We start from the raw sequence: 17,391 nt of genomic DNA on the forward strand, positions 1-17,391 counted from the left end.
ATGGTATTATTTTGCTACCTCATCTGAAGGTAAGTATATTGTTTTGTCTTTGGAAACCAAAAATTTAATTTCTTACCCTTCAGATAATAATAATTTTGGTATTTGTTAAGTGCTTGCTGTGTACCAGACACTGTACTAAGCATTGCAATAGATACATGATAATCAGCTTGGACACAGTCCATGTCCCTCAATGGGGCTCACAGTCTTAATCCCTGTTTTACATATGAGGAAATTGAGGCACAGAAAAGTGGAGTGACTTGTCCAAGGTCACACAGGAGACAAGTGGCAGAGCCAGGATTAGAGCACAAGTCCTCTGACTCTGTCCCAGGCTTTTTCCACTAGCCCATACTGGAGAATTTATATTGGAAAACACAAAGCTATGGCTATCATAAAATGAAATTTCTTCAACAACTTTGGTCAGCAGGATTAGAGGGAGATGGAGAAAGAGAACAAAATGAGTAATTTTGATAGAAAAATATTTTAATGTGCAACTTGCAGCTTAATGCCCTTTGAAGGATTTTTGAAGTTCCATGGGAACCTCCAAAATTCATGGAATTTGCTTTGGACTCAGCCAGCAAATGCGAAGAGCCAAGAGAGCCATGAAAGATTACTTTTCGGAGTACCTGATGCTAGACCTCTTAAAATCAGCTTTAGTGGCCTTTCTCCACTTCAAAAAAGAAAATAAACCAACTCAACAGGATGAGAAATGTTCTCTCTGTGTGAGTGTGTTGGAGTGACTGTTCTGTGGGAGAAATGTCTACTAGTAGGCAGACAGATCTACAATCAATTTTAGTGCCCTATTCTGTGATCTTATCACCACTTCTCCCTATAATCATGGATTTAATCATTTTAGTGCAAGACCTTGCACACCTTAAGGCTTATTTCCCAATTCCAGTTATAATTATCCTATTTACTGTGCCCTTAATGTGCTGAACACTGTACTAGATATCTGTGAGAAAACATAGGGTATCATTTCCAGGCCCACAAGAAGCTCACATCTACCTTGATGAATTCTACAAGTTTTAATACTAATCACAGTTTGGAATTCTGTTTACTGGTCTTTCAGAAGTATGGGTGGGTGTATATGAGTGCACCTTGAATCCTCCTGTATTTAATTGTTTTCCAACTGGCAAAAGAAGATAATTTATGATACTAAATGAAGTATTCAAATCAAAGATTTCCCTACAAATCCAAGGCTGATTATTCTATTCTGTTTGAAGGAAAGGCCTTCACTGTCTATCCTTCCTCCCATAAAAACAGAAAAGATGGTATAGAAAACATGGAGATCCAAAATAAAGAAATGAGGTGAGAGGAGAGGAGAGAAATGACCTAGAAGATTAGCACACTTTGTTGCTTATAGCAAGGTAGATTTGGAGGAGCAAAGATACCCTTTATCTCACCTAAAAATGCCTGTTTTTCAGATTCACTCATTCATTCATATTTGTTGAGCACTTTCAGTGTGTGCAGCACTGTACAAAGTGGTTGGGAGAGTACTATACAACAATAAACAGAAACATTCCTGCCCACAACAAACACATTATAGCGGGAGAAGCTCACTCTCAAACTTCTGCCTGTGACCCCTATGCCACTTTATTTGTCTCTCCTCCTGTACTTTCTACCAATGTTATTTCCTCATTCTTCCTACCCATCTCCCAGATGCTTCTGCATGAGTCCAACCGGGTACAGTTCATAGTCCCATAAAGCAATGGTCTTAATTGCCAGGGAGATGGCTGTTTGGAATCCATGCTACACTCCCATTCCACTCAATAAACACTCCTTGGATTGTGGTTCAGGCTTCTCCTGGGACCATCAAGACCTCCAGACGGCAAATGAGAGCAGATTCCACTGAAATGGGTTCAACCTGTATCCAAAAAATCAGGCAAAATACATTCATCCTAGAATCACAAAACGGTATCTTCTTGACCTGCTGATTCCACTTTGGTACAAATTACTAAACCTGGGTAGATTTCAAGATTTGAGATTATTGCATGTGGAGAGGCATAATGTCAGGGTGGCAAGAACATGGGATTAGAAGTCAGGAAACCTAGGTTCTAATCCTGTCTCTATAGCTTGCCTGCTGTGTTGCCTTGAACATGTCACCTAACCTAGTTAAGCCTATTTCCTCACCTTTGAAAATGGGGATAAGATAAATTGGGAGTATCATATGAGACAGTGATGGTGTTCAATCTAGTTACCTCTGGTCTGTCTGAGTGTTTAACCCATAGTAAATGCTTAATAAGTACCATTACTCTTATTCTTATTATTGTTATTATATACAAAGGGACTACAGGTCACAAATAATGTTGTCAGAACTATAAGAGACTTGCAATGATTTATGTATACAGAGGGCCCTGTTTTCTGGAAAGTTTGACATTTTTCTGATTGACAAAAATAGGAAAATAATAGAAATTTAAGATGGCAACAGACACTGTTTCAATATGAAATTGTGCCAGAGTGATCCCAGACTTTCAAGAATTACACTTTTTTAAGTAAAAAATAACTGTATCTTTTTAGAGGAAAATGGGCACAAACTAGAATAAAAGTCCCCAGTGTCAGGAATCCTAAACTCTATGTTCCAGATGAGAGAAACAAAAAACAAAGACCTCTGGAAATGAAGGTAATAATACTTGTTATCAGCCCACCTTGCTAGGTGACCAAGAGGATTGTTGAGGTGGTATTTATATATTGCTATGGGTTGACGAAAGGTGGTTTAGCAATAAAAAAGTATTTTCATGGCCAAATATATAGTTTGAACACTGCGCAGTGCATTGTGCTCATTAGAGGAATTAGTAGTTGCAGGATATCCAGCCAAATTTGAAACAGTAAGGAAGAGAATACAGTTGAAGTGCTCCATCCCCTACTCTGAATTGTATATGCATCCTAGCTGTTGGTTAGGCAGAAACATAGAGTGGAAGGAAGTGAGGTTGCTTTTATCAGATTTTCATTTTGGTGCTGAAGGTGTGTAGCTAGATAATGTTGCAGTCAGGAAGGCTTCATTCTTATTTTTAGAGAATGAAATGGAGAGAGTCAGTTTGTCCAGAAAGGAGAAGCTGCTCATAAGCAATATCATCTGTCCTACTCCTGTCTCTCACATCCACATTTACTCCTAGAGACTGCAGCAATGAGTATGAACCTACTATATGGCAAGCACTTATACTAAGTAGAAGAGTTGATAAAAAAAATTATCAGGTTATGCTATCCTATCCTCATTGATTACTGTCTTCTTCCTGTCTGCCTTTCATCCTGTCTCTCCCCACTGCAGTTTACATTTCACTCTGCTGCCCAAATCATTTTCCTACAAAACCATTCAGACCTTGTTTCCCCATTCCTCAAGAACCTCCATTGGTTGTCCATCCATCTCCACATCAAACAGGAACTCCTCGACATTGGCTTTAAAGCAGTCAATCACCTTGCTCCCTCCTACTTCTCCTCTCTATTCTCCTACCGCAATCCAGCCCACACATTTCTCTCCTCTAATGATAACCTTCCCACTGTGCCTCAATCTCATCTATTTTACCACCGACCCCTCACCCTTGCCTCTGGTCTGGAATACCCTTCCCCCCCGCCCTCAAATCCTACTGACAATGACTCTCCCCGGCTTCAAGACCTTATTGATGGCACATCTCCTCCAAGAGGACTTCCCTGACTTAGTCCTCCTTTCCTCTTCTCCCACTCCCTTCTGTGTAACCCTGACTTGCACCTTTTATTCCTCCCCTCTCCCAGCCCAATGGCACTTATGTACATATTTGTAATTTACTTGTTTGTTTTATTTATTAATGTCTGTCTCCCCCCACACCCCAGACTGTAAGTTTATTTAGGGCAGGGAACTTGTTTATCATATTGTACTCTTCCAAGTGCTTAGTGCAGTGCTCTGCATGCAGTAAGCAGGCAATAAATACAACTGACTAGCTAAATTCCTGTTCTCCCTCTCTCTCTCTCTTAGATAGTGAACCCCATATGGGACAGGGGATGTGTCTTATCTGATTATTATGTATCTACCCCGACGTTTAGCATGTTGTTTGGTTCATAATAACTGCTGAACAAATATCACAGTTATTATTTTTGATCTCATTTCATATTCTATGCATACGAAAATATCAAAGGCATTGGAAGAATTGAATTGTGGTACAGATAATAAGGATTCAGTAAATAGTTCAGTTACAGCATCTGACTGTCACTGTCAAAATGATTGACTGCTAGAACAAGAGCAAGGAGAACAAGACTCACATTCTGTAATCTCTCTTTTGATAGGTCAGTCACGGTGGCGGTTTGCCCATCCCCGTCCCTCAGAACTGTGACTAAGAGATGCAGGCAGTCCAGGGTAGGCAGTCAGGGAACCAGGAAGATGGGAAATAGTATTCAAATGAGGAGTATCCAAGGGAGCATAATTACTAGAAAAAGAGAAAGTTTGACCTTTTAGAAACACACAGGCTGAAGAAGGACAAGATATATCTCAACCCCATAGTGCTAAATATCCTTTCTGAGAGGACCCTGTTGAGGAAGTAATAGCCATCTTACTGTGTTAATTCAGCCAGGAATGGGATTTTTAAGTCCAGTTTGATGTTGATGTCTAATCTTGCCTGAGAGTGATACATATTCAAGAAAGTCATTGCAGATACACTCTCATCCCCTATTCATTGAAAAGAGATGTATGGAGCCCTACGTATTTAACAAGACTGCTTTGATTATTCCTTCCTCATATTGTGGCCCAATTTTTAGCTACCTCATTCTGGAACAAGGCTGACCTGGAAAATATCTCCAATACCATGAGTGGCTGAGGTTTTTCTTAATTTTGTTGGTTCTACAACACAGCTCTGTGCTCCTGTTTAACTGTACTTATTGAAAACTCACAATGTAGAACATGCCCATGTCTGTAGCTGCATTTAAATGTGCCAAAATATTAATTTTGACACCATGTCACACTATGTCCAGTCATGCTGTCAATCAATCGTATTTATTGAATGTTTACAGTGTAGAGGGAGCTGTATTAAGTACTTGAGAGAAAACAATACAACAGTATAGCCAACAAATTACCTGCCCACAGTGAGTTTACAGCTGTAAAAACGAATGTTCCTTAATCTCTTAACAAAATACATAGTGAAAGCTCACTGTATTTTAGAACTCAATATGGTGTTTAAGCAAAAATTTCTCTCCCATTCTCCCACTTTTTTCATAATCTCAAAGCCATAATCTGATCTTCCCTTAAACAGTCCCATTCTTCTGCTTTCCCATAACAGTTAAATAAATAATAGCAGATTTTAATTGCAGCTCACAAATCTTGGTTTTAATAACCTCAGTATTTTCTCATTTAAAATCTTGGCTAAAAGGTCCAAAAATTGGAAAAGCAGTATGGTCTAATAGAAAGGACACAAGAGTTGTTGTCAGGAGACCTGGGTTCTTATTTCAATTCTCCCACTTGCTGCTGTGTGACTTTGGCAAGTCGCTTAACCTCTCTGTGACCCAGTTTCCTTATCTCTAAAATACGGTTTAAAAAACTGTTTTCCCTCCTATCACTGTGAAACACTTGTGGGACAGGGATTGTGTCTGATTATCTTATATCTACTTCTCCACTTAGCATGATGCTCAAAACATAGTAAGTGCTCAACAAATGTCACAATAATAATTATTATTATTACTATTATCATTATTATTGTTACTAGTTGACAGTTTCTCTGCTTCTAACTCCTTTCCACCTTTTCTCAGGGAAGATTTTTGGTGATGTGCCCCTCTTTCTTAGTTACCTAAACATGTAGTTTTTTTCTTGTATGGTCACATTTTGGGCAACCAAATGTATCCGATTACTTTGACATGTTTGTCATGAATCCTCTCTCCTCTGCTTCTCAAATTGCTGATGGGATTTGTTTGCATATTCACTCCTTAAAGTCTTTTGACACGGCACCACCATGGCTCTGTTCTAAACTCAAATGTGGTCATGGGCAGTTAGAATATAGTAGGTGCATTTGCCATTCTCCTTTGGCAGAACTACAACCCAAATTAAGTGAGACTGGCAGGGATTGTGTTTACTTACTCTCTTATTCTCTCCCAAGATTTTGGTACAGTACTCTGCATAAAATGCTCAATGAGTATTTTTGATTGTTACTTCTTAGCTCAGGAGTCCATTAATGTTTCCAAGGAAGGAGTTCATCAAATCTGAACTGAAAACAGAATGGAGCTTCCAATTATGCTAGGAGATTAGGCATGTTTTCCTAGGCCTTTGCTCCTCCTTTTATGTCTAATAAGATCAGGACTGGATTTGGGCTGCTTAGAGCTAAAGTGGGTTTGTAGAAAGATGGAAGAGATACTTGGATAGAATGTCTCTCTTTAATAGCATCCAGTGTACCCTATTTACCTATAAGACCAGTAATAAAAATGGAAAAAAAAACATAAACAAGAGACTGCTTGCCCTTCACAGTGTCTCTTGTTTAGGACTATTCATTGTGAATCACAGTAAAACATACTTATGGTAATGTACAGTTTTGAGGTTTGGCTTCCGTTTGATCAGCTAACAGGGAAGAATGGGCTGTTTGGTTTTTCCCTGCTGTAAAGATTCAGAATTTAAAAATAAAATATGAAAAATAGCCCTTCAGTTCATTTCTCGTATAATTGCTATCTTGTTTTGCTAATACTGTGGCTGAATTTTAGCTTGCTGAAGCTCTGGAGATTTGCATGCCAGTTTATCCCCTGAATTAACATTGTCATGCTTTTCAGTCAAGTGAATAACTAGATTCTGTGGCCGAGAGTGAGCCTGGTTGGTATTTGCATTGAAAATCAGTAGGAGATTAGGAAAAGAATGACCGTATACTGTCTAACTAAATAGATTCAGCAATGAAAGTTTGGGGTGTCACATAGTGCAGTTCATTTTCATTAACTGGCTGAAGCGGACAAAGATCCAACTGCTTCAAAAGAATAGGCCTGAAATGGAGGGAAAAATCCAAACAAAACACATCTACCACAATCTGATAGAACTTGATGAAACTGCAATTTTTCCAACTGGCTATCTTTCATATATTTATGAATGAACCAATAATACATTTGTCCCACCTAATATGAATTTTTGCAATACAAAGGGAAGGTTTGTTCTAGCCAGATTTAAATACAAGTTTTTGTTATTGTTTTTGTTTGTCTTTTTCTAGCAAACATTAAATGGCTCAAAATTTGAGATGAGCCCACAGAACATTTCATTTCTTCAAGAAACAAGTTACTGCAAAGTCTCAAAGCAACTGGTAGGGAATTTTATAAAGAAAACCTTATGGTTATTCATTGAGAAGCTAATAGCATCCTCAGAAAGAGCAACACCTTTTATATACTTTATTAAACAACAAACTTGTTATAGACAGTGATTCGGTAATGTACTAAAAAAAAAAAATGCCCAGAGCTGTTGACTCAAAAATCATCAGCCAAACTAACTCTCTTCCCCTCTTCAAAGCCCTACTGAGCACTCACCTCCTCCAGGACGCCTTCCAGAATGAGCCCTCCATTTCCCTCTTCCCCTCCTCCCCTTCCCATTGCCCCTAATCCCTCCCTCTGCTCTAGCCCCTTCCCCGTCCCAGAGCAACTGTGTATATTTGTATATATTATTACTTTATTTTATTAATGATGTGTATATATCTATGATTCTATTTATCTATTTTGATGGTATTGATGCCTGACTACTTGTTTTGTTTTGCTGTCTGTCTCCCCCTTTTAGACTGTGATCACATTGTTAGTCTGGGATTGTCTCTGTTGCTGAATTGTACATTCTAACAGTGCTCTGCACACAGTAAGCGCTCAATAAATACGATTGAATGAATAAATGAATTTGCTCCTATATCACTTGTTAATCATTTAATGAAAAAAATGCAAAGCTATCCTAGCTCTGTATTCCTCCCATCCCATCATTCTCTACAACCACAGAAGTAGTTGAATCAGATGTGAACCCTAACCCTCAAGGTCCTAATGTTCATGCAGATTTAACTGCAACCTTGGCTTTGTCATTCAATATAGAGGTTAAAAACTGAGAGTAATTCATCTGCATATCAGAGATATTTAGAATCAGGTCCCAGGTGGACTAACCCTATGCTCTGGAAAAGTTTCATACCTGGGAAAACTGGCACTAGGAAGAATAAATATTGAAGGAAAAAAAAGACCTGTAATTATATCTTGACTTTTTCCACATTTGCTTTCCTGGAAAAGAAAAAAAAGAATTGTTTAGCAGGAACAAGGTAAATTTCCTCCTTGGGTCAAATTTTGATTTTTGTCTCTTGGATCAAATATTGCTGGATAGGCAACAAATAAAATTGTTGCATGGCAGAGATGTGCAAAGACATTTCTCTGCAGTTGATCAAACTACTGAATTTTCATGAGACCCATGGGTCATTCAGAGTAAATATTCAGGGAAATCAGTTCAGAGACTAAAGATGGATTTTTCAAGAATGAACACTGTCATGTAAAAATACCAGATTTCCAGAGTCTCCTCTGAAACCCTTTTAAAGGTCCTTTACAGTTTTATTTCACAAAACATGGTGCCAAATTATGTTCATTGATGATAAATATTTGAAACCAAAAACTTAATAAAGATCAAGTAAAAAATATTTCTACTGTTATCATTTGAATAATTAGCAGATTATATATTTTTAAATGAACACATTATTGCTTTAATTCTCCTGCAAATCCACTATTCTCCTTCCTTTTCTGTTTTTTTTTAAATGTATGTTGTATTATGTATTTACTTCTTCATTTCTGTCAGTGTACCAAATGGTAATAATGCAAAGACAGAGTCCCTGCCTTAAAGGATTATCATTACAGTTAGATACAGAATATACTTCAGATATAAATTGCATCAGATGAAAAAGCAGTGAACAAATCAATTTAGCTAAAGTAGGCAGGCTCAACCAACATCTTAAATGCACAACAAGCCTGAAATTGATCATTTTTGAGGTAGAAAAGTTGAGTATCCACCTCCTTCTACCTACTCCCCAGAGTTCATTTTTATTTTCCAGCTGTCACAGTAAAACTGTAGGTTATATGCACTCCCCAAAAAACCAAGGGGCATCATCCTTTAGGGTCTTTAAAGCCTTCTGGATTAAGAAAACTCTGACTTTTGTCAGATTTTGCAGTCAGTTTACTAAGCACAAGCAGCTAATATTTGGACAAAAAAACAAAAAAAGGTTTTTTGTAATTTGGGTTTTTTGTGGTATTGTCAAGTGCTTGCTTCGTACCAGGCACTGTACTAAGAACTGGGATAAATATAAGTTAATCATGTGGGACACAGTCCATGTCCCACATAGGAGTCACAGTCTTAATCTCAGTTTTATAGTGTAGGGAACTGAGGCACAGAGAAGTGAAGTGATTTGCCCACGGTCACACAATTTCCCTCATACCCTTCCTTTCCGAACTCCTAGAGTAAGTTGTCTACACTCGCTGTCTTAAATTCCTCTCCTCCATATGTCTCCTGGACCCCCTCCAATCTGGCTACCGCCCCATCTACTCCACTGAAACTGCCCTCTCAAAGATCACCAATGACCTCCTTCTTGCCAAATCCAATGGCTCTTATTCCATCCTAATACTCCTCGACCTCTCAGCTGTCTTCGACACTGTGAATCAAACCCTTGTCCTCAACAGTGTTATCCAACCTTGGCTTCACTGACTCAGTCCTCTCCTGGTTCTCCTCTTATCTCTCTGGCCATTCATTCACAGTCTTCTTCATGGGGGCTCCTCATCCCCTTCCCATCCCCTAACCATAGGGATCCCTCAAGAGTCAGTTCTTGGTCCCCTTCTATTCTCCAAATACACTCACTCCCTTGGAGAACTCATTCACTTCCATGGCTTCAACTATCATCTCTCTGCAGATGACACCCAATTCTATATCTCCTCCCTTGTCATCTCTCCCTCCCTCCAGGCTCGCATCTCCTCCTGCCTTCAGATTATCTCCACCTGGATGTCCCTCCCACCACATAAAACTCAACATGTCTAAGACAGAACTCCTTATCTTCCCTCCCAAACCCTGTCCTCTCCCTGACTTTCCCATCACTGTGGACGGCATAATCATTCTTCCCATTTCAGAAGCCCGCAACCTTGGTGTCATCCTTAATTCTGCTCTCTCTTTCACCCCACATATCCAATTTGTCATCACAGCCTGCTGGTCTCATCTTCACAACATCACCAAGATCTGCCCTTTCCTTTCCATCCAAACTGCTACCACATTAGTACAATCACTCATCCCATCCCATTTGGATTACTGCATCATTCTGCTGCCCAGATTATTTTTCTACAGAAATGTTCTGGGCATGTTAGCCCCCTCCTCAAAAATCTCCAATGGTTGCTTATAAACCTGTATCCTAGGAGTTCCTCAAGGGTCAGTTCTTGGCCCTCTTCTGTTCTCCATCTACACTCACTTCCTTGGTGAACTCATTGGCTCTCATGGCTTCAACTATCATTTATATGCAGATGACACACAAATCTACATCTCTGCCCCTGTCCTCTCCCCCTCCCTTCAGGCTCATATCTCCGTCTGCCTCCAGGACGTCTCTACCTGGATGTCTGCCCACCACCTAAAACTCAACATGTCCAAAACTGAGCTCCTTATCTTCCCTCCCAAGCCCTGTCCTCTTCCTGACTTCCCTATCACTGTGGATGGTACGACCATCCTTCCCATCTCTCAAGCCCACAACCTTGGTGTCATCCTTGACTCAGCTCTCTCATTCACCCCACACATCCAATCTGTCACCAAGACCTGCCAGTCTCACCTTTATAATATTGCCAAGATCCGCCTTTTACTCTCCACCCAAATGGCTATCTTATTGGTACAGGCTCTCATAATATCCTGGCTGGATTATTGTGTCAGCCTTCTCTCTAATCTCCCTTCTTCTTGTCTCTCCCCACTCCAGTCTATTCTTCATTCCGCTGCCCAGCTCATCTTCCTGCAGAAACACTCTGGGCATGTCACTCCCCTTCTTAAAAACCTCCAGTGGTTGCCTATCAACCTCCGCATGAAACAAAAACTCCTCACTCTTGGCTTCAAGGCTCTCCATCACCTGGCCCCCTCCTACCTCTCCTCCCTCCTCTCTTTCCACTGCCCACCCCGCACGCTCCACTCCTCTGCCGCCTACCTCCTCACCGCCCCCTGTTCTCGCCTATCCTGCTGTCGACCATGGCCCACATCCTCCCGCTGTCCTGGAATGCCCTCCTTCCTCACTTCCGCCAAACTAATTCTCTTCCCCTCTTCAAAGCCCTACTGAGAGCTCACCTCCTCCAAGAGGCCTTCCCAGACTGAGCTTCCCCTTTTCCCTCTGCTTCCTCTGCTGCCTCTCTGCCCCCCCTTCACCTCCCCTCAGCTAAGCCCCTTTTCCCCCCACTTTACCTCTGCTCCTCCTCCTCTCCCTTCCCCTCCCCTCAGCACTGTGCTCATCTGCTCATTTGTATATATTTTTATTACCCTATTTATTTTGTTAATAAGATGTACATCCCCTTGATTCTATTTATTGCTATTGTTTTTGTCTGTCTGTATCCCCCGATTAGACTGTAAGCCCGACAGTGGGCAGGGGTTGTCTCTATCTGTTGCCAAATTGTACATGCCAAGCGCTTAGTACAGTGCTCTGCACATAGTAAGCGCTCAGTAAATACTATTGAATGAATGAATGAATGAATGAAACAAAAACTCCTCACTATTGGCTTTAAAGTTCTCCATCACCTTGTCCCTTCTTATCTCACCTCCCTTCTCTCCTTCTACATCCCACCCCTCACACTCCACTCCTCTGGTGCTGATCTTCTCACTGTGCTTCATTTTCATCTGTCCTGCTGTCGACCCTGGCCCACATCCTACCTCTGCCCTTGAAAGCCTGCCTTCCTCAAATCTGCCAAACATTCACACTTCCCCCCTTCAAAGCCCTACTTAAGGCTTACCTCCTCCAAGAGGCCTTCCCAGACTTAACCCCCCTTTTCCTCAGGTTCCCCTCTCCTCTGCATTGCCCTGACTCGTTCCCTTTGCTTTACCCCACTTCTTGCCCCACAGCACTTGTGTATATATATAATCCTATTTATTTATATTGTTGCCTGTTCACTTGTTTTGATGTGCATATATCTATAATTATATTTATTTACATTAATGGCTATTTATTTGTTTTGCTGTCTGCCTCTCCCCTTCTAGACTGTAAGGCCGACATGAGTAGGGATTGTCTCTCTTTATTGCTGAATTGTACTTTCCAAGCACTTAGTACAATGCTCTGTACACAGTAAGCACTCAGTAAGTATGACAGAATGAATGAATTAATGAACAAACAGCGAACAAGTGGCAGAACTGGCATTAGAATCCAGATCCTTCTGACTCCTAGGCCTGTTCTCTGACCACTAAATCTTGCTGCTTATCTATTTAATCCAGTCACCATTTACACCCAGTTTACACCCATTCACCATTTCTTGGGCTAACTTTCCTTGTGGCAAAGGGAACAACCTTCCCAATTATGCTGCCTGCAGTAGGAAACCACAATCAATCAATCAATCATATTTATTGAACACTTACTATGTTCAGAACATTATACTAGGAATTTGGGAAAGTTCAAAACAACACAATTAGTAGACATGTTTCCTGCTTATAACAAATTTACTATCTAGAGGAGACTGACATTAATATGAATAAGTAAGTGGTTTATAATATATAATTTAATGATATGTACATAAGTGTTGCAGGGTTGGTGGTAGGGTGAATATCAAATGTTCAAAGGTCACAGATCTAACTCCATGCAAGATGCAGAATGGAGAGCGAGCTGGGGAAAAGAGGGCTTATTTAGGGAAGGTTTGGAGAAGATGTGACCTTGAAAAATTTTTGAAGATGGAGAGAGTGGCGGTTTGCTATATATGGAAGGGGAGGGAGTTCCAGGCTAGGGGATGGGAGAAAGGGGTTGGTGCCAATATAGATGAGGTTGGGGCACAGTAGTGAGTTAGCATCAAGGGAGCAGAGTGCGTGGGCTGGGCTACAGAGATGTAGGATATCAGTGAGGAGAAGTAGGATGGAGAAAGTTAATTGAGTGCTTTAAAGCCAATGGTAAGGAGTTTCTGTTTGATGCAGAAGTGGTTGTACAGCCATTGGAGGTTCTGAGGATTGGAGAGACATAATCTGAATGTTTTAGTTGATTAATGGTTTAGGGATGAATCACCAGCACAGCCATCCTTGTCAACCCCTGCTTGGCTCTGTTTCAGTTGCTGTTGCCTGCAAGTAGCCCAGGTGGTGTGGCAGAGAGGAGTAAAGACCTGCAAAGAGTTGTGTGTGTGTTGGGGTGGGGGCTGGGGAGCGTGGGAAAAAGGAGGTGTTGATCCCAGATGACCTGTTAGTGTGAAGCTTTTGCCTTGGGAAACCATTGAGCTTCCTCTGTTTTGGGCCTTAATCTAGCCTCTTCACCCTCTCATATTTCCCAAACACAAATAATGGATATAACAAAATCTTAGTCACATTTGAGCACTTACTCTGTGCATGCCTAGTGAAAAGAGCATGGACTTGGGGATCAGAGGACCTGGGTTTGAATCCCAGATTTGCTGTGTGACACTGGGGAAGTCATTTATGGTATAGAGGATAGAGCATGGGCCTGGGAGTAAGAAGTGTCATGGGTTCTAATCCCAGCTTCACTATTTGTCTGTTGTGTGACCTTAGGCACGTCACTTTACTTCTCTGTGCCTCAGTTAACTATCTCATCTGTAAAATGGGGATTAGATTGTGAGCCCTGTGTGGGACAGGAGCCGTGTCCAACCTAATTTGCTTATTACAGTGCTTAGTACAGTGCCTAGCACATAGTAAGTGCTTTAATAAATGCCATAATAATAATAATAATAGCAATTATTATTATTATTATTATACTCTGTGCCTCTGTTTCCTCAAGTGTAAAATGTGGGTTAAGAACTTGTTGTCCATCCTACTTACCATGCAGGACAGAGACTTTGTCTAACCTGATTAACTTGTATTTATTCCAGTGCTTAGAACAGTGTGTGACACATAGGAAGCCCTGAAAAAATACATAATAATAATAACCCATGCCCTTAAGGAGCTCACATTCAGGTGGGTAAAACAGGCATTAAAATAGATTACAGGTAGGAAAAGGCTCTTAGAGTTTAAAAATATGTACATAAATGCTTTGGGGAAGAAGTGAGGATTTTCAGATGTATGGAAATATTTTTGTTTAATGTAAAAACTTGCATTTTTATTAGCATTTTTCCTTGGGATAATTTTTATTAAAAACAACAACAACAAAAAGACTTCAAGGTTCTGAAGGCCCTTCCAGTCAAAAGTCAAAGCAGATGGGTTTCATTAGATGGCTCAGAATCTTCTTTTCTAATCACTTGCCTCTCTCGATCTGAGAGGGATATGGAGAGGCAGATGAGGAATCTATTTCTTCCCGTCTCTCTTTGTGAGTCCTCTGCTGAGGCCTCATTCATCACTGTAAAAGCTACATATAGATAGCTGTGTAATACCCCAAGGTCTTGTTGGCTGTGGCTGTATTACTCCTAACCTCTTTTCTGGTCCAGGAAAGGATTCATGTACTTTTGTCAAACTGTCAGCAAACTCTTTGCTCTTGATATCATTTGTTCAGCCCCACCTATTGCAAATGCTGCATTTTGAAGAAAACCCTGTGTGGAGGATTTGATATGCTTCTAATGATCATGAAAGTTTGTCTCATTTGGCTTTGGAGCAGCTTGCCTCCTTGTGAGCTCAGTCTCTTCTTCCTCCTCCTCCTCAAAAAATATCCATTCCTAATTTGCAAATTGAATCATTAGTCCATATGCTTTACAGAAGCATCTAATAGAACCAAGCTCACACTAGCCTCTTAATCACTGTTCCCAACAGGAGCATAGAATCATTTAATTATACCAAACAGCAGATTAACTATTGGTCTTCTGGAGCTTTGGAAGAATAATGAATTACTGTAATTCAAAAAGCCAGAATCCTCCTATTCCTTCAAGCCAGAGGTTAATGAAAGTTGAACAATATGGTCACTCACTCCATCACTAGTATTTATTGAACATTTACTGTGTGCAGAGCACTGAACTAAGCACCTGGGATCCCATATTGAACTTCCATTAAAAATGTCATAAATTCTCAATTGAAAGATATCAAGGCTGTAATCCTGGTCTACCTTGCTAACTAAACAACTCCTTTCTTTTATTTGGTCCTGCAATATCCACCTAGACAACCAAGCAAGGCTCCCTCTTATCCCAACTTCTTTACTAAGCTGCTTCTATTTTAAGTACCCGAACATGGCAGTGGGGTCACAGGAAAGAGCTCAGGGGAGGGAATGAAAAGGTCTGAAATGTAATCTGTCATCAGGCAGAAGTATTGATGTTAGTTAGGGTTCCTGGTGTGAGCAAAAATAATAGTGCCTTTGATCTCATTCATAGTGGGGGCAAAAGGGAGTGGGGAATAGGAATATAAGAACCCACTGAGGTGTCCCTCACACAATTATTCAAGAGTAATAACTACCTCTCAGGGATAGAAAGCTTTAATGTCAGAATTTGCAAGTGGAAACTGCATTTCCCCCTTCAGAAATCAAGTAGTGCATAGCGATTTCCTCCTGGATAGCTCTTGGGCTCAATAATTACAGGCTTTGTCTCTCTCTCTCTCTCTCTCTCTCTAATCCCCCCACCAATACTGATTGTAAGATCCTTTCCATATGTGTGAATTGTACAGAAGATGGACATTTCTGAGAGACCTATATTCTTTTCTATATTGTTGCCACTTAAGAACAAATCCTTACTGCATTAATATCTTTGTCCTATATGGGATCTCTCTCTAAGAACCTGCCTCCTTCAGATTATGCTACCTGGACTCTCTGAGGATTTAAGGAGAGTCAGGGATAAAAGGAATAATTAATAATGATTCTTGGTAGATGGAAAGACAGAGTATGGTGACAATGGAGTATCACAATCTGAGTTGTATTTCTTTAATTTCAGGGTATGGGGAAATATATTGTGCAAATGTTGGTCAGACTTCTCTGAAAGAATAGCTGGAATGCTTATAATCAGGCCTCAGTGGGGTCACAGCTTTGCAGCAGAATGAATAGAAAACATCCTTGAGCCTACGGTTTGGAATGCTCTCTTATCCTGCTGCACACTCTGTTCTTCTCATGTACACTCTTCTGACTTAGGCACACATGCCTTCCCAAAACAGTGTCTAAATTCAAAACAGTGCAAGTTGGTACCAGCTTTCTCATTTAAATAATGTTATAAATGAAAGATTCATTCTGAAACAAGGTGAAATAGTCCATTTTTCCCACTTTTCCTAGAACTGTTAAACTCAGCAAATTATAGATGAGTACTAGAGTTACATTAATGGAACATCATCAGTGGGATTTATTCAGTGCTTAGTGTGTGCAGAGCAGTGTACTTAGCACTTAGCACTGTACTAAATGCATATTGTAAGTAGCAATCACAGTGAGAAAAAATCATGGACAGAGTTTAAAAACCAGTGCACAAAAAATGCAGTGCAGTGTCCACCTGTGCTATGACTGATGCAATGGCAGGTACTAGACCCAGCCAGGTGGAGTGGGGGAGGGAGAGAGACAAGGACAGGGTGGAGGCAATCTGCTTCCCATCCCACCCCTACCTACAGTTCCAGCCCCTGGCTGTGGTAAGTACCGAGGGTAGACTGTGGGAGATCATGTCCAGGAAGGGACCAGACCTTCTAGGTAAGTCCTTGTTAGGAAAGTAAAGAAAGGTCTACACTGGGGAAGACAGTAGTCCAAGAGGAGAGATGGGACATAAGCTCCTTGTGAGCAGAAAACATGTCTACCAACTCTACTGTATTGTACTATCCCAAGCACTTAGTACCAATGCCTTAGTACCATCTCCCTCCTACTATTCTTCTCCAAACACCTGAGCAAGTTGTTTACACCAGCTGTCTCAAGTTCCTCTCCTCCATTTCTTTGCTTGACCCCCTCCACTCTGGCTTCTATCTCTGTCACTCCACAAAAATTTCTCTCAAAGGTCACAAATGATCTCCCTCTTGCCATATCTAGTGGCCTCTACTCCATCCTAATGCTTTTCGACTCTTCAGCTGCTTCAACATTATAGACTGTCTCCTCCTCTTGGAAACATTAACCAACCTCAGCTTCACTGATGCTGCCTTCTCCTGATTTTCCTCCTATCTCCCTGGGTGCTCACTCTTTCTCAGTCTCTTTTGCGAACTTCCCTTCTACCTCCCAACTGTGGTTGTCCCTCAAGGTTCAGTTCTGGGCCCCCTTCTATTTCCATCTACACCCACTACCTTGGAAAACTCATTTGTTCCAATGGCTTAAACTACCACCTCTATGCAGATGATACCCAAATCTGCATCTCCAGTCCTGATCTTTCAATTCTTCCTGCCTTCAAGACATCTCTACTTGGTTGTCCTGCTGTTACCTCAAACTTACCATTTCCAAAATAAACCTCTTT

This window comes from Ornithorhynchus anatinus, chromosome 1, assembly GCF_004115215.2.
Source record: "Ornithorhynchus anatinus isolate Pmale09 chromosome 1, mOrnAna1.pri.v4, whole genome shotgun sequence".
NCBI lineage: Eukaryota > Metazoa > Chordata > Mammalia > Monotremata > Ornithorhynchidae > Ornithorhynchus > Ornithorhynchus anatinus.